This window comes from Spermophilus citellus (genome assembly GCF_964194105.1).
Source record: "Spermophilus citellus genome assembly, chromosome: 3".
Classification (NCBI taxonomy): domain Eukaryota; kingdom Metazoa; phylum Chordata; class Mammalia; order Rodentia; family Sciuridae; genus Spermophilus; species Spermophilus citellus.
In genome coordinates this window covers 13,527,462-13,550,298 of record NC_138184.1, presented here as the reverse complement: position 1 = coordinate 13,550,298, position 22,837 = coordinate 13,527,462, and the positions used below count along the sequence as shown (strand labels likewise).

The following is a 22,837-nucleotide window of genomic DNA, read 5'->3' as shown; positions in this document are numbered from 1 at the left end:
AGGGTGCTGCACCAGGGATTTCCATCTCCGTGTCCTGGTTGGGGTGGCTTACCTGGCTGTGGACTCCAGGGGGCAGAGGCCAGGTGAAGAAGGGCTTGACTGCCGGGACAGGACAGTGATTCATTAGGAGGAGCATGTGTGTATGGACATGTGTGTGCGTGTGCTGGTATGTGGGGGGTGGAGGAAGTTCTGGGGTTGGGCAGGCTGGGTACCTTTGCAGATGTTGTTGTACATGCCATTGATGCTCCCAGGAATCGGTTCCCAGCCTGGGAGGCAGTAGCACCAGTACCACCCACAGGTGTTGGTGCAGGTGGTGGAGTGGTGGCACTTATGCTCTCCGGAGCTGCACTCGTCCACATCTGGGGACATAGAGAGAGGGGTTGGTTCCCGCTGAAGCCAGGACCAGTGCTCTCCACCATCCGAGCTCCACCCCCTTTTCCCCCATTAGTGCCCTGCCTGGGCTGCAGTGCTGCCACCTAGCGACCTGCACCCTTGTGTGTGTGACGAGGAGTGTGTGAGGCCTGATGCACCCCATGCCTTCTCTGTACTGATGCACGTTGTGAGGCTGCAGAAACATGTCACCCCAGTTAGTTTTTTGCTGCTTCCCACGTCCCTCAGGAGCCTCTCGTCAGAACCCCTGTTCCTTTCCCAAGACCATGGTCTTTCCATACAGCCCCCTGGATACTTTGGCCAAGGTATGTACACGTGGCACAATGTGCACCCATAGGGACCTTGTGTCCTCAGGGTCCCCTTGATCCCCAGTTTATCCCTTTGTACCTCTTACATTCATGCACCTTCCCTTTTCCCTCTGTGTACTTGGCACTAGCATCTTCTCTGTGGATGGGTCCTGGCTCCTGCCCACCCACTGCTGGATTCCACCTGGCCCCATGGATGCTGGAAGCAGATTTCTTTGCTTAACCACCTTGCCCTGGAAGGAGGCAAATCCTGCTCATGTGTGGAAGTTACTCCTCCTGGGAATCATGGTGTCAGGCCAGAACATGGCAAGAACCAGAGCAAGTTGTGTGGAACTAGCTTTCTTCTGAGTGGCCGGGACATGGCCCCCAGGAAGACCCAAACTCTGGGCAACTCCTTAAATGGGTGCAGATGTGCTCATCTTTTAAACACATAAGAAGAGTCCAGCACCCACCATGGGCCAGGCTGTCTTACAGGCACCTGTAATTTTCATAATCCTCCTGGAAGACACAGGAGGTAGGCACTGTTATGATCACCTTTATGATACATATGGGTAGACCAAGTTCAAAGAGAGGTAGTGATTTGACTAAAAACATGCAGCTAACAGGTGGCACAGGCAGGTTTTGGACCTAGGCAGCCAGTCACAGAGCTGGCCCCTGACGTTCATGCTACCCTGCTTCTGTGCTGGGCGTCAGGTACACACAGCTGCCTGTCTCAGACCAGGGCACCACTCCTGTAACCAGGGTTCTGCCACCTAGATGTCACAGGAAAGGGTCTGGCAACCTCAACCCTGATGATGGGGAGGTGGGGGAAGGGCCTACCTTGCAGCTGTTCTCCTCTCATTAATAAAGGATTCTTGGCTCCAGAAATGCGCACACATCCTGGGCTGCACGTGCAGCAATTGTGCCCTGTATGACCTGGTCGTCTGCAGATTTTCCACAGGACACTCTCATGGCCCTCATTTGGTGATGTCTGCAACACGACGGGTCAAAGGCTCACCTCCTAAAGTTGTGCTTTCCCTCAGGGAAGAGACCCTGGTCTCAGCCTGACCCTGCTGTGAGATGTGGACAGACCTAAGATCCCAGGTGGACCTCCTGAGGCCGGGCTGCTCTGGAAGTCCCAGGACCACTCTGCTCTCTGGAGCAGAGCCCAAGGACATGTGGGTTCAGATTCTGTGCCATGGTGGGGCCTGGCAAGGGATCTACATCTCCTCTCCATCCTGGAGTGGCAGAGGGAGGCCCAGCCATTCCCTGGACCCTCCCCTGTGGGAATCTTTGCACCACTGGGGTCCTACAGGTGGTCTACACTCAGGGAGAAGGTGGCAGTGATGGCCAATCTTGATGCCTAAGCAGTGGGGGTGGGAGACCATGGCCAAGGGCTTCCCAGAGTGACACTCATCCTTAACACCTGAGGATAAATCCAGGTGCTCAGAAACAGAGCAAAGCTGGGCACATCCCATGACTTGACTTCAGAATCTCCTGTGAAGCTGTAGTGACAACACAGTGTGGTTCTGTATGGGGACACACACAGCCACGGAGCAGAACAGACAGCCCAGAAAAACCCACATATTTACAGCTGATCTTTGATGAAGGTGCCAAGAGCTCACAATGGGAAGGACTCTTCAGTAAAAGGTCTGGGACCCTGGACATGCCAACCAGGAGGACATCAGAGCCTCCCCTCACACCACATAAAAATCACCTCAGATTAAACAGTGAAGGTCAGATTGGACCTGCCCAGCTGCTTAGCGGAGAGCACAGGGGAGAGCTGGTGACGTTGGCCTGTCAGTGATGGTTTGGATGGGACCCAAGGCACAGGCAGCAAAATACAAATGGACCAACGGGATCGTAGCCAACTAACAGCTTTTGAAAAGCAAAGGAAACAGTGGACAGAGTGAGGGACAACTCAGGGAACAGGAGGCACACTCACAAGCCACGCATCTTATTAGGTGTAACATGCAAAGTATCATGAGGAGCTTGATCAAGCAACTCAGCAGTAAGAAACCCACTCACCCCATCCGCAATTGGGCAAGTGACCTGAACAGACGCTTCTCAAAGGACAACAGGAGAAGGGCCCAGAGGCCCAGGAGAAATCCTGTGCCATCAGCAATCCTCAGGGGACTAGAAATGAACTGTGGTGAAACATCACCTCACACCTGCTGGTGGCTGTTGGGGAAGCTGGATGGGCACACGGGTGGCCAGCAGGCAGAGCAAAGGACGCTGTGCACACCATGGCTGGGAACGTAAGTGAGCCCTGCTGTGACGGAAGGCAGTGGGGACGGTCCTCAGATATTAAAAATAGAACTGCATGGGATCCAGAAATCCTTCTTCTGGGTTTGCACGCAAAGGAAACCAGATCAGAATATTGATCTGACCTCTATCTATCAGTAGAGAGACCTGCACACTTCATGTCGCAGCACTATTCACAACAGCCAAGCTCTGGAGTCAACCGAGGTGTCCATCTATCCACAGGAGAGTGAATAAGGAGAACACCCACCCACAGGGGGATGGTACTCAGCCTTAAAAAGGGAGGAAACTCTGTCAATCACAACAACACAGGTGAACCTGGAGGACATATTGCTGGATCGGATTCCCCCTGGCCCCTGGGGCTTGGTACCGGCCCTGGTTTCTTGTGTGCACACCAAAGAGGCCAGCTCCCAAGGCCTTGAAAGATTTGTGGTTTCTGTTTTCATATTCAGCCTATAACAGTCATGTGGGAACGTCCTGACCTGCTTGGGTCTGATAAAGTTCCTGGTTGAAGGCTTAGTATGAGTCGACAAGAACCACTTGTCCCCCTCCGTCCTTGCTCTTGCCTACCAGTAACTTTCCATTCTATCTGCAAGAAATATATAAGGATGAGCTGAGATAATAAAGTCAGTCTCCCCCTGGATGAAGAACCTTGGTGTCCTGTGAACTCTTTTAATCCCGACGTCTCCCGCCGGACTCGGTCCATTTTGCCGGACGCGGCAAGTGGAGGTCGCCACCGAGATCGGAAAGCGGAGGTAAGCGGACAGGACTCACCTTCCATAAGAGAAGGGGGAGAATTGGAGACCTTCCATAAGAGAAGGGGAAAAGAGACCTTCCATAAGAGAAGGGGAAAAGGGGTGCGCACCATGGGTAACTCAGCAGCTAAAGTTCGTCTGGCCAACGAACTCAGAGAGCTGTTGAACACACAAGGAACAGGAATAAAAACAAAAACTGCAACAGAATTCGTTGAAGTTATTGCCCAGGCATGTCCTTGGTTTCTGACAGGGGGATTTCTTAATAACAATGATTGGGATCAGGTCAGATGTGATTTACAAAGATTGTTGAGGGATCAAGGTCCGGAAAGTATCCCAATCGCCACTTTCTCTTTATGGAGACTGGTTAAAGATGCTTTGTTAATAGATAAAATAAAGATTAAGGAACAGCTTACAGAATGTGAACAAGTCCTTAGCCAGGTCCAGGAAGAGCAAATGGCAGAGTCCTTACCCCTTTCCCATTATTCTTTCATATCTCCTTCTAGATCCACCCTAGCTGCTCTCAACCCTGCCTTCTCATCTTCCCCCTCCCTAATAGGCCCACAGAAAAGTCTTAACTGACCTTCTCCAAAATATTCACCATGGCTTATTTTAGGATTTTCAGCAAAAGAATCTCTACAAAAAGGTTCAATGTAGATAAATTTCCTATTTTCATGTTACCCTGTTTTATTTGGCTACTGTCTGAAAAGATCAGCACTCCAGGCGCTAGACACTCCCTTACTAGTTTTTCACAAAAATATGTAAACAAGGCCTCTGGCCTTGAGCTGGGCTTCACAGTGCTAAGTACATTTCTAAGATAAGGGAGTTACCAACTGGGCTCCATGGTAACAGCTGGCAGGAGGAGGAACTGGAGGGTCGAATGAAGAAGTCAAGATTTAAAGCACCTACGGCCCCGATCGCTGTTGTGCTCCCTCCTTATAACCCCGATTGGGACGAGGACAACCCCAGAAGGCGGGGGGGGGGGTGTTCAGTGGCAGCCTAAGATAGCCCAAACTTTTCCAGTAATTGAAAACCTGGATGCCTATGGACAGCCGGCCAGAGTGTATGTTTCTTTAGCCTTTAAGGATATTAAACAACTAAAGGAGGCAGTTACTAATTATAGACCCCATGCCCCCTTTACATTGACTCTCTTCAAGTCTTTCTCTGCCAATCAGCTGACACCTAGTGACTGGCTACAGCTTTGCAGGGCTGTGTTGTCCGGAGGGGATTTTTTGTTGTGGGAAAGTGAAAATCAAGAGAGGTGTCGCAAGCTAGCCCGAGTCAATCAGGACGCCGGCTTTCCACAGCGTAACCTTAAAATGTTAACAGGCTCGGGACAATATGCTATCATAAATCAGCAAATTAATTATGATCCTGGGGTCTATGCTCAGATAGCTGCAGCAGCCGTTCAGGCTTGGAAGGCTCTACCTATTTCAAATGCTGAAACAAAAATTTCAAAAATTGCTCAAGGACCCTCTGAGCCTTATTCTGACTTCATAGCCCGATTGATACAGATAACAGGAAAAATATTCCCTAACTTGGAACAAGTTATGCCGGTCATTAAGCAATTGGCTCTTGAAAATGCAAATTCCTATTTCCAAAATGCCATTAAATCTACCAGAGCAAAGAGTGTTGATGACATGATTCGAGCTTGTAAGGATATTGATGGAGCTCATATTACCGGACAGATTTTGGCCGCTGCCCTCAAAACGGGATTGTCAGGGTTTAATGGTAAAGGAGCCCGACCCAAAGGCTGCTTCCAATGTGGGAAAGAGGGACATATTAAATGAAATTGTCCCGAGGGGGATAGACGGGGTCGGGAAGGCACGCCTGGCCCCTGTCCCCGATGTGGCAAGGGGAATCATTGGAACAGCGAGTGTAGTTCCAAGTTTGATGCTCAGGGACACCCACTGCAGCCGGGAAATGGGAACAGGGGCCCACCCCGGGCCCCGGAAGCCAGAGAGTACGGGGCGGTCCAGAGACAAAACAAGCTGCTACCGCAGTAAGATCTTGGCCAGGCGGGGAAAAATGCAGACAAAATCAAACAAAATACAATCGGTTAGGAAAACTTGGGGAACTTTTGCCCCAAAAATGGGCAGCAGACTCCATGTTGTTTGCATCACCATGGTAACCATGGACTGCCTGGCCGGAAGAGCGGCTTCCTGGTCCCACCTTCCACACTTTTGGGGGCTACTGATTGGTTCTTCCACAGTCACTCAGACAGGACTTCTAGTCCCGCCTTCCAGCCACTAACCTGTACTGCTGTGTTTCAGATTTCTACCGGAGCTGCTCAGAGCCTGTATTTTTAAAAGATGCCTACCTGTAAATGCTAACGAAAGATATCTTTTTCAGACAAAATTTAATTCTACAGGTCTCTATGTTACAGTCCTAAATTTAAGCTAGGTCTAAGTTAAATAACCTGACTTTTTCTTTATAGTTGTGTTACTAAATAATGTTCTATTGATGAGAGATATCAAATATGCTTCTTTATATTTTACTTTTAATTTTGGAGGTTATGAGGATGCATTTGCTCGCCACAGGAACAAGCCGGCAAAGTTCCTGTGATGACCAAAAAATCCTTATTTTCATTGCTAACTATAAAAATAAAAATGTATACTCAAGGATCTTATTTCAGTTACATCAAGTGACATCACATAAAAGAGTGCGCTCCTAGTTAAAAATAAATTAAAATGGATCCAAATATTTTAAGGCCACGTGGTTACATAAAGTTAATACAATTATAAGTTATGCTCTTATTCTTAATATATATATTTTTTATATATTTAGATAACCTATATTCGTTAATCTATAAATTAATTAGCACATGCCTAATTGATTAGTTAATATATATTTGCCTAATTGTTTTTCTTCAACAGGAAACCCATAATTTATGTTTTATATCTACATTTATCAGATACTCTGCCTTTTCAGTTACAGATATTTGAGATAAATGTGTTTACTATAAATTTGCTTTTAAGTGAAAATACAATCAAGTAGTTTCTAATTCTCAAGGTTACTGTTTAAACTTATAAGATGATAAATTATTATAATTATTTCTACAAAATATCTAAGGGTTTTAACTATATTTTCATTGATATTTCTTATCAAAGTATAATAATTTGTTTATAGATTCTAAGGTTTTCAGAAATTGTTCCAAAGTATATTTTTTTTAAGAAAAAGATGCTTCAACAAAGAAAAAGCACACATGGATCCCAAAAAGAAGAAAGAAATCATCTTTGGGTAAAACAAGGTCTTTATATTCATTTTCCTAAAAAAAAAAAAGGGAGAGAAAGATTTTTATATTGGTATCTAAACAGATGATGTAAAAAGTTAGAACAATTAAAAAAGAGATTTATATATACTAAACTGACTATAATTAATTTAAGGGTATTTCAGGTTATTTTCCTAATTTAACTATACTAATGTGAGCAAAAATTTTGTCCATATTTTGATATGATAAACACCTATTAAAATGTAAGTTTACTTCTTTAAAGAAAGATCCTTATTGCCTAATAATTCTTACTGTTTAAGATAAAGATTAATTTTGGTAAATAAATTCACATTGTTGATTAAATATTAAGTATATTGAACTACTAACTTAAACCCCTGTATGACCTTTTGAGAGGAGACCCCTCACCCACCTCCCTGTGAAAACCTACTCCAAAAGCCTTGAAGGCACTCAGGTTAATAGAAACAGCCTTACAAGAGATGCAGGTAATGCAGGTGGACTACTCCCAGTAGGCACAAATCTTCAAACAAGTCCCCATATTCTTAGGAATCTAAAATGGACTATACAAAATGTGGAAATGGGAAAAATTGCAGTTTTGGCCCAAGGTACCGGACATTATCCCTCACCAGGATGGTGGCTGAATATTACTTTTGACCTATGCCACCTCGTCCAAGATTCTTGGCCAGATACAGGAAAAACCAAGGAGGATTCCTACCCCCCTTGTCGGTTCTGATCATGGTATTTATGCCCGGGACGACAACGTACTTGGAAGTGTGGAGGACCTGAGGCCTATTATTGTGCCTCGTGGGGATGTGAAACCTCTAGTAATGGGCATTGGCTTAAGAATTCACCCAGGAATGACTATGCCCACTTCTGGCAAACAATAGAGGGAGGATCAAATATTACTATTCAGTTTACTTCCAATGGAAAACAGCAACCAGATTGGACTCAAGGATATCTCTGGGGGCTGCATATTTACACCCCCGGACAGTACAATCCTGGCCTGCTTTTTCGGCTCAAATTGACCATAGAACAGCCTACTGGAAGTCTAATAGGACCTAATCAGGTGCTCGGAGACCAAAAGGCCCCATCTGGACCCAAGCAGCCCATAGCCCCGACATTAAAACCTTCCCCCAGCGGTCAAACAATAACTATGGGCTATCAAACCTTTGATTATACCCCTGAGCCCATACACCCTGGAACTGGAGATCGTCTTCTTAATTTGGTCCGAGGAGCTTTTTTCGCTCTCAATGCCACCAATCCTAACAGGACCCAAGATTGCTGGCTATGCTTGACCTCCAGGCCGCCCTATTATGAAGGGGTAGCGATACTGTCTAATTTATCCTCTAATACCACTGCAGATCCTAAATGTTATTCTCTGCCCAGCTATAAGTTAACTATCACGGAGGTCATGGGACAAGGGGTTTGCTTGGGAAAGGTGCCGCTTTCACGCCAACATTTCTGCAACATCACCCGACCAATAAATCAATCCCAATCTGATTATTTGTGGGGTCCCAAAGGGTCCTATTTTGCTTGCAATACTGGGTTAACTCCCTGTGTTTCCATGGCAGTCTTAAATACAATTACTGATTTCTATGTGCTGATACAATTATGGCCGAGGATATCTTATCATGGATCAGACTATGTCCTGGGACACCTTGAGGGACATACTCGGCTCCCCAGAGAACCCATAACAATGACAATTGCCCTCCTATTGGGCATAGGCGGAATAGCAACTGGAATAGAAACCGGGACAGCCGCCTATGTCCAGGGAGGTCAATTATTAAATCTACAAATGGCTATGAATGAGGATTTAACAGCCATGGCCAAGTCAATTAGCGCCTTGGAAAAGTCCCTCACCTCCCTCTCAGAAGTTGTGTTACAAAATAGGAGGGGACTAGATTTATTGTTCCTAAGGGAAGGAGGACTATGTATAGCTTTAAAGGTACAGTGTTGTTTTTATGCAGATTACACTGGGGTAGTCCGTAAAACTATGGAAAAGGTCACGGAAAGATTGGCTAAAAGACAAAAGGAGTTTAAAACACAACAAGGATGGTTTGAACAGTGGTTTAAAAACACCCCATGGCTAACCCCTTTGATATCCACTGTAATGGGACCGCTTTTCAGTCTCCTCCTTATAGTTGCTGTAGGCCCCTGCCTTGTCAAGAGATTGACACAATTTATTAAAGACCAAATTAACATTCTGACTTCTAAGCCAATACAGGTCCATTATCAACGCCTACAAACCAAGGATGATCTTGCTGAAGTTTGTCTCCGACCAATTCGAAGATGATTTTTCTACAATGATCCCTGCTTCATGCCTTTCTCCTTTTGCCCCCTTTTTCTTCCTTATTATTCCTCTCCTCTGACTCTATGCCTTGTCGAACCGGAACTGATTAAAGACCTAATAATGACTGGCTGGATCGCTACCACTTAATGCCTTGGCAACAATGAGCTGATCTTGTAGTACCCAGAGACGGGCAACTTTCAGGCTTACACTGCAACCTAAGACAGGGGAATGGGGCCTCCCCAGAGACGGGTAAGCACTGTAAGGGCAGTGAACGACCTAAGACAGGGGCTACTTGATTCCCTTTGACGTGCAACAAACAAAAGAGGGGAAACTACTGGCTCGGATTCCCCCTGGCCCCCGGGGCTTGGTACCGGCCCTGGTTTCTTGTGTGCACACCAAAGAGGCCAGCTCCCAAGGCCTTGAAAGATTTGTGGTTTCTGTTTTCATATTCAGCCTATAACAGTCATGTGGGAACGTCCTGACCTGCTTGGGTCTGATAAAGTTCCTGGTTGAAGGCTTAGTATGAGTCGACAAGAACCACTTGTCCCCCTCCGTCCTTGCTCTCGCCTACCAGTAACTTTCCATTCTATCTGCAAGAAATATATAAGGATGAGCTGAGATAATAAAGTCAGTCTCCCCCTGGATGAAGAACCTTGGTGTCCTGTGAACTCTTTTAATCCCGACGTCTCCCGCCGGACTCGGTCCATTTTGCCAGACGCGGCACATATGTTAAGTGAAATAAGCCAGACACACAAGGAGAAATACCACATGGTGTCACCTCCACGTGGGACCTGAACAGTCAAACTTCTGGAAGGGGAGGGTAGCATGGTGTTTCCCAGGGGTCAGGGGAACAGGAGGGGGTTGGAGAGATGTGTATCCAAGGCACAAAACTTCAGGTAGGAGGAGCTAAGTTCAAGAGATCTATTGTTCATATTTATTTATTTTTGGTACCAGGGATTGAATCCAGTGTACTCTACTACTGAGCCGCATCCCCAGCCCTTTTAATTTTTACTTTGAGGCAGGGTTTCACCAAATTGCTTAGGGCCTTGCTTGCTAAGTGCCGAGGCTGGCTTTGAACTTAAGATCCTCCTGTCTCAGCCTCCTGAGCTGCTGGATCCCAGGTGTGCACCACTGGGTCTGGCCAATGTTCTATATCCTTGAAAATCACTAAGGGATGAGATTTGAAGTGTTCTTACCACAAAAATCTGCACCTGAGGCATTGCATATGCTAATCAGCTCCATTTAGCCATCCCAGTGTGCATGCATGTTTCAAAATATCCTGTACCTGATCAATATGTACAACATTTTTATTTGTCAATTAAATAAATACAGAAAAAAAAAACCAGGAATATATTCCTGGAGAAGGATGACTGAGATGCCTGTGTAACAGGAATGTGCTCAGGGCCACAGAACTAGTGTACTGGAACGTGGTTAAAATGGTAAGTTTTATTGTATGCAGGTTTTATTAAAATTTCTAAAACCCTACCACTGAGCAGCAACAAGAAGAACGAAAGCGAGGTGCTCAAGCAGGTGAGGTGGCACAGGCCCGTAATCCCAGTGACTCAGGAGGTGGGGGATGTGGTCAGTGGTAAGGCCCCAGGTTAGGTCCCCAGGACCAAAACAAACAACTAGAAAACCAAAAGCCCCAGGTGCCCAGGCCCCAGCAGGTCCCACCTGCCTTTCCTCACAGTGGCACAAATGCACCCTCCATCGTCCCCAGGAATCCCCCAGCTGCTAGTGTGGCACTCAGAACTGTGGGTGGACACTGACAGGCCTTCCCAAGGTGCCCCGCTTGTCTCCGGGGAGTCTTGCTGTCCCCTCCCCTGGAGGAGGTTCCCCCTTATCAGAGATGGCCACAGATAGGAAATGAGGAAGCTTCTGGAAGCAGCTCCCAGCTGAGGCCCGGGGTGTTTCCTGGCGTCTTATCTCTCCTGGTCTCTAAACGTGAGGGGACATGCTCAGGAAGCAGGTCCCCTTTGAGTGCCACAGGGACCCACAGGACAGAGGCCTGAGGTGAATGGCCAACACAGCAGCCTCAGAGAACCGCAGACAGGAGTGAGTGACAGCTCATGGCAGACGGCCCTGGGTGTCCCAGAAAGGGGCCAAAGGTTCCCGGAGCCCAGAGGATTCCTGGGTCAGGATGAGGCAGGGAGGGCTTCTGGTCTCCTGGACCCATTTTGGCACCTGAGGATGCCCTGCTGGGACCCCTCATCCGGGCTGTGTGGATCCACAGCAGGACGGGCCAGGACAGGGCTGACGCTCCCTAAGGCCCCTGTCCAGCCCCCATGGGGCGATCACAGTCCCCTCCCCTGTTCCCAGCTGGTAGCAATGGCTGCAGAGGTGTGCCATAGGTGGAGGGGACGAGGTGGGGTGGGGTCACGTGGGGACAGCTGGGAATGAGGTGCAGCAGCACCCCAGGGGACCTTCCACCAACTCCCACATTTCCCCACATCCTGGGCTCAGCCTCCCCCCCCAGCTCCCTGGGTTCCCCAGTAATGAGCCACTGAGAGCCCCCACCTCATGGGATCTCTGGGCTCCAGGCTCCTGGGGGCAGGTACAAGGAGGGCTCCAAGAGAGGAGGTGGTTTTGCTGATCCCATGCTGCTCTCGGGTGGCCAGTCCAGGCTTCGGACCCAGGGAGCTGACCCCTGCCTCTGACCTTGGCCTCCACACCACCTCCCTCTCTGTGCTGGTGGGACAGTGGCCTGGAGTGGGCACCACCTGTGTCAGCCAGGGCCTTGGCCCCTGTGTGTCACAGGATAGCTCTGTCCCAGTCCTCTGGCTGACACCCCTGGATCTGGACCAGGGGACAATGCTGAGGTGGGTGTGGGCTGGAAGCTCCTCTCCCCTCCAGACTTAAGGGCAGATGAGCACAACTCCTGGCCCAGGCCCTGTTCAGCTCAGAAGCCATTGCTAACAGCACTTTCTGGGAGCCGGATCCTGCTCAGTGCCTTTGGATCTCATTTCCCTCCTTATGACTCTCCCCTCTCCCCCTTTCTTCCCCTGGAGCTGGGGACACACCCAAGGACTCACACCTGCTAGACAAGTGCTCTACCACTGAGCAACGCCCCAGTCCAGGACTCCCCTTTTGCAGATGGACACACTGAAGCTCAGAGAGGTGAGGTGACTTGACTGAAATCACACAGTAAACCAAGAGCAAAGCTACCTCTGGTTTGGTTTTGATTTTCTGCAGTGCTGGGGATGGAGCCCAGGGCCCTGCTCATGCCAGGCAAGGCCTCTCCATGGGAGCTGCACCCCAGCCTCTGCCTTTGTTTGTAGCTTTAGAAGATAGGGGCTCCTTCCTGTGGTTTTCTTTTTCTTTTTTTTCTCTCTCTCTCACTTTTCCCTGCTAGGGATGGGGTCTCTCTGTTTCCCAGGCTGGGTTGGACTCCTGGGCTCTAGTGATCCTCCTGCTTCAGCCTCCCAACAAACTGAGACCACAGGCACAGGCTACTGGAGCCTGGCATTTTTTTTAAAACAGAAAACAACAATGATGTTGTGACATCTCACATGTCCACAGGGTTTCCTGATAAGCACCCTGGCCATCGTCACAAGCAGAGCTATCAGAATGGGGCCAAGCAGCTGGTCCTAGAGTGTCCTGACCCTCCCGTGCCTCTCACGCTGGTGACGGGTGCATGCACAGCTGCCCCATCTCACAGTCCAGGCGCTGAGGCTATAACTGGGCTTTGTCCCCAGATCAGCTCTGGTTCCCTGAACTGCATGTGGCGGGGGAAGGTGACGGGTGGGCCTTACCTTGACATGTGTTCTCACTCGCATTAGTGAATGTTTTTGCCCCAGAAAGAAGCTCAAATCCTGGGAAGCACGTGCAGTAGTAGCTCCCCTGCACATTGTGGCAGTCAGCAAAATATCCACAGGACACTTTCCGGGGCAACAAACATTCGTTGATATCTACAACATAATAGGGTCACCTCCAAAAGGTGTGTGGTCTCTTAGGGAAGAGACTCCTGTCCCCTACCTGACCCTCCAGCATGGGGTCTGATGTTGAGTTACTATCTTTTGGACAGAATCCTGGGATGCACTGCTGAGGCTATGCTGGGGCAAGCCATTCCTGAAGTCCACACAGTCTGATCTGCTCAACACAGTCCTCTAACAACCCCAGTTAAGACAATTGACCAAAGGGGGCAATTGGACAATTGGACATTGTCCCCAGGGGACAATGCCAAGGTAGCGTGTGGGCTATAAGCTCAGTGTCACCTTCCACAGACATAAGGGCAGGCTGAGACCAACTCCTGGAACCCAGGTCCTCTCTGTGCAGGAAGCCATGCAATTCCCTGGTCTCTCTGCCATCTTACTCTTTCATTTCTCTTTTCTGTCTTTGATGATGGCCTTGAGGTCAAAGGCTCAGCCCTTGACCCTTACCCATGACCCCACTGGCACTGGGCACCCGCACACTCTGATGTGCCCTGGCCCCTCCCCCATCCTCTTTACCTTCACAGATCTCCAGGGGGTCAGTGAAGATCTCTGTAGATGAAGAGGCAAACCCAGGTTTACAGCGACAGACAGTGGCGTTGACACATTCCGAGTTGAGAGGGCACCGGGGGTTACAGGCTGTGGGGGCACAGACTGGTCAGAGGCAGGGAGGGGGCAATGTGGTCCCAGAGGAGGTCCCAGGAGGTGGGGAGTTGCCCTGAGCCTCCCTGCTCAGGACTCTCCTCCCTGGGCTGCGGGTGCAGGGCCCCTCCCAGGCTCTGGCTGTGGACACACAGCTCCCCCACACTCACCCTGAGAGCCCTGGGCTCCGGCTCTGGAGAGACTCAGCAGGACACACAGCAGCCCTGTGACACAGAGAGGGCAGGTCATCAGGCCTAGCAGAGAGAGGAGGCCGGAGGTGATGGACTGGAGGGCAGGGGCTGTGGACCCTCCTGGGCTCGGACCTGGTCCACTCCTCAGAGGGAGCCCAGGTGGCGCCTCCCAAAGGGTCTGGGGATGGGAAGGGGGCTGAGCCTGGCAAGCTCTGGGCTCCAGCCGTGGCTCTCCTGGCCTGTGGGTGGGGGACTGGAGCCTGGTGGCCCTGGTTCAGACCCTGGAGCACAGGCAGACTGCCTCACTGCCCTGCCTCAGTTTCCCTTTCTGTGGAGTGGGGACAAGATGACACCCACGTCCTAGGGTCACATGGAAACAAACCCCAGTGTGTCAGGGTGTTTACCACCATCGCTGACCTTTAGGTAGGAAGCGAGGGTCAGGGCCAGCTGGTCTCTCAGGTCCCCTGCCTGGTCTCTCAGGTGCTCTGGCCCTGTCCCCTTCCTGGGACACACACCACACCAGCCACCTGGCCTGCAGCTGTGGCAGGGGCACCTGAGAGCCACATCTGCCACCATCACTGTCAGCCCCACAGCCTGTCCTGGGACCCCATGGTGCCTATTACCCCCCAACTGGAAGGTGCTGTGGGCAGGTGCTGGGCTCAGGCTGGGGGCCTCCTCCTGATGTTCCTGCCTCTCAGCAGCTGCCCCCTCCCAGGGCACATCCTGAGAACCCTTTTCAGTCAACGGGGCCTTAGGTACATGATCCTATTGCTGTTCAACAGAGAGACAGCCAAGGAGTCAAAGAGAGTCTGGTTCTCAATCCCTAAAATAAAGTCTAGGGGTATTGGTGGTTCCTTCTTGGTCAATTTATCTAATGAGCTACCTGGACAGCTGCTCAGGCTCTAAACATTGCCTTGAGGCCTTCATCAGAGGAGACCCCGTTGAATGTGTGGGGCTCATCTAACCCATGGAGGCCCTAAGAGAACAAGACTGGCCCCCGGAGGAGGACGGAATTCTGGCCTAGACTGCTTCTGGACCTGAGAGGGAACATCAGCTCCTCCCTGGCCTCCATCCTGCCACCTTCTCCCTGGTCTCCATCCTGCAACCTCCTCCCTGGTCGCCATCCTGCCACCTCCTCCCTGGTCTCCATCCTGCCACCTCCTCCCTGGTCTCCATCGTGCCACCTCCTCCCTGGTCTCCATCGTGCCACCTCCTCCCTGGTCTCCATCCTGCCACCTCCTCCCTGGTCTACATCCTGCCACTTCCTCCCTGGTCTAAATCCTGTCACCTCTTCCCTGGTCTCCATCCTGCCACCTCCTCCCTGGTCTCCATCCTGTCACCTCCTCCCTGGTCTAAATCCTGCCACCTCCTCCCTGGTCTCCAACCTGCCACCTCTTCCCTGGTCTCCATCCTGCCACCTCTTCCCTGGTCTCCATCCTGTCACCTCCTCCCTGGTCTCCATCCTGCCACCTCCTTCCTGGTCTAAATCCTGTCACCTCCTCCCTGGTCTCCATCCTGCCACCTCCTCCCTGGTTTCCATCCTGTCACCTCTTCCCTGGTCTCCATCCTGTCACCTCCTCCCTGGTCTCCATCCTGCCACCTCCTCCCTGGTCTAAATCCTGTCACCTCCTCCCTGGTCTCCATCCTTGCACCTCCTCCCTGGTCTCCATCCTTCCACCTCCTCCCTGGTCTCCATCCTGCCACCTCTTCCCTGGTCTCCATCCTGTCACCTCCTCCCTGGTCTCCATCCTGCCACCTCCTCCCTGGTCTCCATCATGCCACCTCCTCCCTGGTCTAAATCCTGTCACCTCCTCCCTGGTCTCCATCCTGCACCTCCTCCCTGTTCTAAATCCTGCCACCTCCTCCCTGGTCTAAATCCTGTTACCTCCTCCCTGGTCTCCATCCTGTCACCTCCTCCCTAGTCTCCATCCTGTCACCTCCTCCCTGGTCTCCATCCTGCCACCTCCTCCCTGGTCTCCATCCTGCCACCTCCTCCCTGGTCTCCATCCTGTCACCTCTTCCCTGGTCTCCATCCTGCCACGTCCTCCCTGGTCTCCATCCTGTCACCTCCTCCCTGATCTCCATCCTGCCACGTCTTCCCTGGTCTCCATCCTGCCACCTCTTCCCTGGTCTCCATCCTGTCACCTCCTCCCTGGTCTCCATCCTGCCACCTCTTCCCTGGTCTCCATCCTGTCACATCTTCCCTGGTCTCCATCTTGCCACCTCCTCCCTGGTCTCCATCCTGCCACCTCCTCCCTGGTCTCCATCCTGCCACCTCCTCCCTGGTCTCCATCGTGTCACCTCCTCCCTGATCTCCGTCCTGCCACCTCCTCATGGTCTCCATCCTGCCACCTCCTCCCTGGTCTCCATCCTGCCACCCCTTCCCTGGTCTCCATCCTGCCACCTCCTCCCTGGTCTCCATCCTGCCACCTCCTCCCTGGTCTCCATCCTGCCACCTCCTCCCTGGTCTAAATCCTGTCACCTCTTCCCTGGTCTCCATCATGCCACCTCCTCCCTGGTCTCCATCCTGCCACCTCCTCCCTGGTCTCCATCCTGCCACCTCCTCCCTGGTCTCCATCCTGCCACCTCCTCGCTGGTCTCCATCCTGCCACCTCCTCCCTGGTCTCCATCCTGCCACCTCCTCCCTGGTCTACATCCTGCCACCTCCTCGCTGGTCTAAATCCTGTCACCTTCTCCCTGGTCTCCATCCTGCCACCTCCTCCCTGATCTCCATCCTGTCACCTCTTCCCTGGTCTCTATCCTGTCACCTCCTCCCTGGTCTCCATCCTGCCACCTCCTCCCTGATCTCCATCCTGTCACCTCTTCCCTGGTCTCCATCCTGTCACATCCTCCCTGGTCTAAATCCTGCCACCTCCTCCCTGGTCTCCATCCTGCCACCTCCTCCCTGGTCTCCATCCTGCCACCTCCTCGCTGGTCTCCATCCTGCCACCTCCTCCCTGGTCTCCATCCTGCCACCTCCTCCCTGGTCTACATCCTGCCACCTCCTCCCTGGTCTAAATACTGTCACCTCCTCCCTGGTCTCCATCCTGCCACCTCCTCCCTGATCTCCATCCTGTCACCTCTTCCCTGGTCTCTATCCTGTCACCTCCTCCCTAGTCTCCATCCTGCCACCACCTCCCTGGTCTCCATCCTGCCACCTCCTCCCTGGTCTCCATCCTGCCACCTCCTCCCTGGTCTACATCCTGCCACCTCCTCCCTGGTCTAAATACTGTCACCTCCTCCCTGGTCTCCATCCTGCCACCTCCTCCCTGATCTCCATCCTGTCACCTCTTCCCTGGACTCTATCCTGTCACCTCCTCCCTGGTCTCCATCCTGCCACCTCCTCCCTGGTCTCCATCCTGCCACCTCCTCGCTGGTCTCCATCCTGCCACCTCCTCCCTGGTCTCCATCCTGCCACCTCCTCCCTGGTCTACATCCTGCCACCTCCTCCCTGGTCTAAATACTGTCACCTCCTCCCTGGTCTCCATTCTGTCACCTCTTCCCTGGTCTCCATCCTGCCACATCCTCCCTGGTCTCCATCCTGCCACCTCCTCCCTGGTCTCCATCCTGCCACCTCCTCCCTGGTCTCCATCCTGCCACCTCCTCCCTGGTCTCCATCCTGCCACCTCCTCCCTGGTCTCCATCCTGCCACCTCCTCCCTGGTCTAAATCCTGCCACATCCTCCGTGGTCTCCATCCTGTCACCTCCTCCCTGGTCTCCATCCTGCCACCTACTCCCTGGTCTCCATCCTGCCACCTCTTCGCTGGTCTTCATCCTGCCACCTCCTCCCTGGTCTCCATCCTGCCACCTCCTCCCTGGTCTACATCCTGCCACCTCCTCTCTGGTCTCCATCATGCCACCTCCTCCCTGGTCTAAATCCTGTCACCTCCTCCCTGATCTCCATCCTGCCACCTCCTCCCTGATCTCCATCCTGTCACCTCTTCCCTGGTCTCCATCCTGTCACCTCTTCCCTGGTCTCCATCCTGCCACCTCCTCCCTGATCTCCATCCTGTCACCTCTTCCCTAGTCTCCATCCTGCCACATCCTCCCTCGTCTCCATCCTGTCACCTCCTCCCTGGTCTCCATCATGCCACCTCCTCCCTGGTCTCCATCCTGCCACCTCCTCCCTGTTCTCCATCCTGCCACCTCCTCCCTGGTCTCCATCCTGCCACCTCCTCCCGGGTCTAAATCCTGCCACCTCCTCCCTGGTCTCCATCCTGTCACCTCCTCCCTGGTCTCCATCATGCCACCTCCTCCCTGGTCTCCATCCTGTCACCTCCTCCCTGGTCTGCATCCTGCCACCTCCTCCCTGGTCTCCATCCTGCCACCTCCTCCCTGGTCTACATCCTGCCACCTCCTCCCTGGTCTAAATACTGTCACCTCCTCCCTGGTCTCCATTCTGTCACCTCTTCCCTGGTCTCCATCCTGCCACATCCTCCCTGGTCTCCATCCTGCCACCTCCTCCCTGGTCTCCATCCTTGCACCTCCTCCCTGGTCTCCATCCTGCCACCTCCTCCCTGGTCTCCATCCTGCCACCTCCTTCCTGGTCTCCATCCTGCCACCTCCTCCCTGGTCTAAATCCTGCCACCTCCTCCGTGGTCTCCATCCTGTCACCTCCTCCCTGGTCTCCATCCTGCCACCTACTCCCTGGTCTCCATCCTGCCACCTCCTCCCTGGTCTCCATCCTGCCACCTCCTCCCTGGTCTACATCCTGCCACCTCCTCTCTGGTCTCCATCATGCCACCTCCTCCCTGGTCTAAATCCTGCCACCTCCTCCCTGATCTCCATCCTGCCACCTCCTCCCTGATCTCCATCCTGTCAGCTCTTCCCTGGTCTCCATCCTGTCACCTCTTCCCTGGTCTCCATCCTGCCACCTCCTCCCTGGTCTCCATCCTGCCACCTCCTCCCTGGTCTACATCCTGCCACCTCCTCCCTGGTCTAAATACTGTCACCTCCTCCCTGGTCTCCATTCTGTCACCTCTTCCCTGGTCTCCATCCTGCCACATCCTCCCTGGTCTCCATCCTGCCACCTCCTCCCTGGTCTCCATCCTTGCACCTCCTCCCTGGTCTCCATCCTGCCACCTCCTCCCTGGTCTCCATCCTGCCACCTCCTTCCTGGTCTCCATCCTGCCACCTCCTCCCTGGTCTAAATCCTGCCACCTCCTCCGTGGTCTCCATCCTGTCACCTCCTCCCTGGTCTCCATCTTGCCACCTACTCCCTGGTCTCCATCCTGCCACCTCCTCCCTGGTCTCCATCCTGCCACCTCCTCCCTGGTCTACATCCTGCCACCTCCTCTCTGGTCTCCATCATGCCACCTCCTCCCTGGTCTAAATCCTGCCACCTCCTCCCTGATCTCCATCCTGCCACCTCCTCCCTGATCTCCATCCTGTCAGCTCTTCCCTGGTCTCCATCCTGTCACCTCTTCCCTGGTCTCCATCCTGCCACCTCCTCCCTGATCTCCATCCTGTCACCTCTTCCCTAGTCTCCATCCTGCCACATCCTCCCTCGTCTCCATCCTGTCACCTCCTCCCTGGTCTCCATCCTGCCACCTCCTCCCTGGTCTCCATCATGCCACCTCCTCCCTGGTCTAAATCCTGTCACCTCCTCCCTGGTCTCCATCCTGCACCTCCTCCCTGGTCTAAATCCTGCCACCTCCTCCCTGGTCTAAATCCTGTTACCTCCTCCCTGGTCTCCATCCTGTCACCTCCTCCCTAGTCTCCATCCTGTCACCTCCTCCCTGGTCTCCATCCTGCCACCTCCTCCCTGGTCTCCATCCTGCCACCTCCTCCCTGGTCTCCATCCTGTCACCTCTTCCCTGGTCTCCATCCTGCCACGTCCTCCCTGGTCTCCATCCTGTCACCTCCTCCCTGATCTCCATCCTGCCACGTCTTCCCTGGTCTCCATCCTGCCACCTCTTCCCTGGTCTCCATCCTGTCACCTCCTCCCTGGTCTCCATCCTGCCACCTCTTCCCTGGTCTCCATCCTGTCACATCTTCCCTGGTCTCCATCTTGCCACCTCCTCCCTGGTCTCCATCCTGCCACCTCCTCCCTGGTCTCCATCCTGCCACCTCCTCCCTGGTCTCCATCGTGTCACCTCCTCCCTGATCTCCGTCCTGCCACCTCCTCATGGTCTCCATCCTGCCACCTCCTCCCTGGTCTCCATCCTGCCACCCCTTCCCTGGTCTCCATCCTGCCACCTCCTCCCTGGTCTCCATCCTGCCACCTCCTCCCTGGTCTCCATCCTGCCACCTCCTCCCTGGTCTAAATCCTGTCACCTCCTCCCTGGTCTAAATCCTGTCACCTCTTCCCTGGTCTCCATCATGCCACCTCCTCCCTGGTCTCCATCCTGCCACCTCCTCCCTGGTCTCCATCCTGCCACCTCCTCCCTGGTCTCCATCCTGCCACCTCCTCCCTGGTCTCCATCCTGCCACCTCCTCCCTGGTCTCCATCCTGCCACCTCCTCCCTGGTCTCCATCCTGCCACCTCCTCCCTGGTCTCCATCCTGCCACCTCCTCCCTGGTCTACATCCTGCCACCTCCTCGCTGGTCTAAATCCTGTCACCTTCTCCCTGGTCTCCATCCTGCCACCTCCTCCCTGATCTCCATCCTGTCACCTCTTCCCTGGTCTCTATCCTGTCACCTCCTCCCTGGTCTCCATCCTGCCACCTCCTCCCTGATCTCCATCCTGTCACCTCTTCCCTGGTCTCCATCCTGTCACATCCTCCCTGGTCTAAATCCTGCCACCTCCTCCCTGGTCTCCATCCTGCCACCTCCTCCCTGGTCTCCATCCTGCCACCTCCTCGCTGGTCTCCATCCTGCCACCTCCTCCCTGGTCTCCATCCTGCCACCTCCTCCCTGGTCTACATCCTGCCACCTCCTCCCTGGTCTAAATACTGTCACCTCCTCCCTGGTCTCCATCCTGCCACTGTGGCGAGCCGCTTCTGCGGACTGTGGTCGCCATTACAAGATGGCGCTGGCCTTGTGGTGGTCTGTGATAAACAACTCCTTCTTTGGGAGAGTTGGCACATGGTTCTTTGACACCCTACGAGAAAGCTCCACGTGGCAGCTTCGCATTGGGTGTTTGGATACTTTATTAAGGCTGGGAGGGACTTCTGGGAGATTAGAAGAACTCGGAGATTAGAAGAACTCTCGAGAGCTTGAATAAACAGCTGTAAGAAGATTCCCGGTGTTGCGTCTTCCTTGCGGGCAAGGGGGTCGCGACAAGTGGTGCCGAGACCCGGGAAAATCAAAACTTGCAAGTCGTCAGAGGTGGTGCACTGAACAGTCCCGGTAAGTGGGACCCCACAGTCCCCGTGGGTGGGACCCGACAGTCCCCGTGGGTGGGACACGACAGTCCCCGTGGGCGGGACCTGATAGTCCCGGTTAGTGGGACCCACAATCAAAGCGGAGTCAGCTCCTCTACAAAGACAGAGAGAGCCTCATATTTTATTGCAGCTGCACTGTGTACTTTTCTTTTGTTTCTGTGTACTTTCGTTTTGTCCTCTGTATCTGTTCTGTTGCTGTGTCATGGGTGTCACATCTTCAAGCCCGCTTCTTCTGGCACTAGACGGCCTGTTACGTTCCAAAGGCCTGAAAGTGAAACATAGTATCTTACAGAGATTTTTGCAGAAAGTAGATGTTGCTGCACCGTGGTTTGCATATTCGGGCAGCCTTACTATGCCTTGTTGGGATAAATTGGGCAAGGATCTTGACTTTGCTTGTGAGCAGGGCATATTGGAGGGTGGGGTGATTCCCCTTTGGAAGATAGTCCGTAGTTGCCTCACAGATGGCAGATGTCATGACGCACTTGCTGAAGGACAGGAGGTTTTAGAAAAGTTACATGAGGAGAAATCGGAGACAACAGGCAGTGCGATATCTCAGGAGGATGGGAGTGTGCGGAGCGTGAAACAGGGGAGGAGACGATTATCTCTGACAAAAGGTGAGGTATCTCGGGAGGATGGGAGCGTGCGGAGCGAGAAGCAGGGGAGGAAACGCTTGTATCCAGATCTCAGTGCGCTGCGCACACCCCCATGTGGAAGCGGGTCAGAAGAAGAGGAGGATGAGGAGGAGGAGCTTGGGAGGCTGTCTCGCCAGCTAGGGAGTTTAGCTGCTGGAGAAGGGAACGAAGATAGACCGGGGCTCAAGAAATGTGATCCTCCGGACCCACCGCCGTATGGTGGGGGTGTTTCGGGGAGGGCTTTCCATGCTCAAACATGGAAGGCTGTTAACGCTGAGATGGGTCTTGCTTATCCAGTTTTTCAGGATGAGAATAGGGGAAGATTTTCGGAGCCTTTAGATTTCAAAATTGTGAAGACCCTGGCAGAGTCTGTACGCACTTATGGGGTGGATGCCGCCTTCACATTAACTCAGGTGGAGAGTCTGTCTAGATTCTGTATGACTCCCTCTGATTGGGCTAGCCTTGTTCGGGCTTGTGTTTCTCCGGGCAAGTATTTGGACTGGAGAGCATTTATGCTAGAGGGCGCAATAGAGCAGGCCGCCCAAAACCATGCAGCAGGACATCCTCATTGGGATAAGGACATGCTTTTGGGGCAAGGTAGATTTGCTAATCAACAGACAGGATTCCCTCCTGAGGTATATGATCAAATTAATAACATTTGCATTCGGGCATGGAAGTCACTTCCAAATAGAGGAGAAGTGTCTGGTAATTTGACCAAGATTTTACAAGGCCCTACAGAACCCTTTTCAGATTTCGTAGCAAGGATGGTGGATGCTGCTGGAAAGATTTTTGGGGATCCTGATAGAGCCATGCCCCTTGTTAAGCAATTGGTCTTTGAGCAATGCACCAAGGAATGTAAAGCAGCAATCGCTCCTTATAAGAACAAAGGCATAGAAGTATGGATGAAAGTG

At 52.6% G+C, this 22,837-nt stretch overlaps 1 protein-coding gene and 1 pseudogene across 2 annotated transcripts in view; one reads left to right on the top strand and one right to left on the bottom strand.

Annotated features, from left to right (window-relative positions):
* LOC308644065 (olfactory receptor 7A10-like) overlaps nucleotides 1-22,837 on the top strand; it is a gene marked incomplete at its 3' end in the record, with an annotated part of 107,564 nt that overhangs the window by 55,374 nt on the left and 29,353 nt on the right. The gene's annotated exons all lie outside the window — the stretch shown is intronic.
* The window catches only part of LOC308643290 (adhesion G protein-coupled receptor E2-like), a 58,894-nt pseudogene that overhangs the window by 24,185 nt on the left and 11,872 nt on the right, over nucleotides 1-22,837 (bottom strand). Inside the window, exons 2-6 of the transcript in view lie at nucleotides 13,949-14,002; nucleotides 13,656-13,775; nucleotides 12,960-13,115; nucleotides 213-359; nucleotides 53-99 (exon numbers count right to left, since the gene is read on the bottom strand). The product of the transcript in view is annotated as an adhesion G protein-coupled receptor E2-like (transcript). The remainder of the gene's footprint in view (nucleotides 1-52; nucleotides 100-212; nucleotides 360-12,959; nucleotides 13,116-13,655; nucleotides 13,776-13,948; nucleotides 14,003-22,837) is intronic.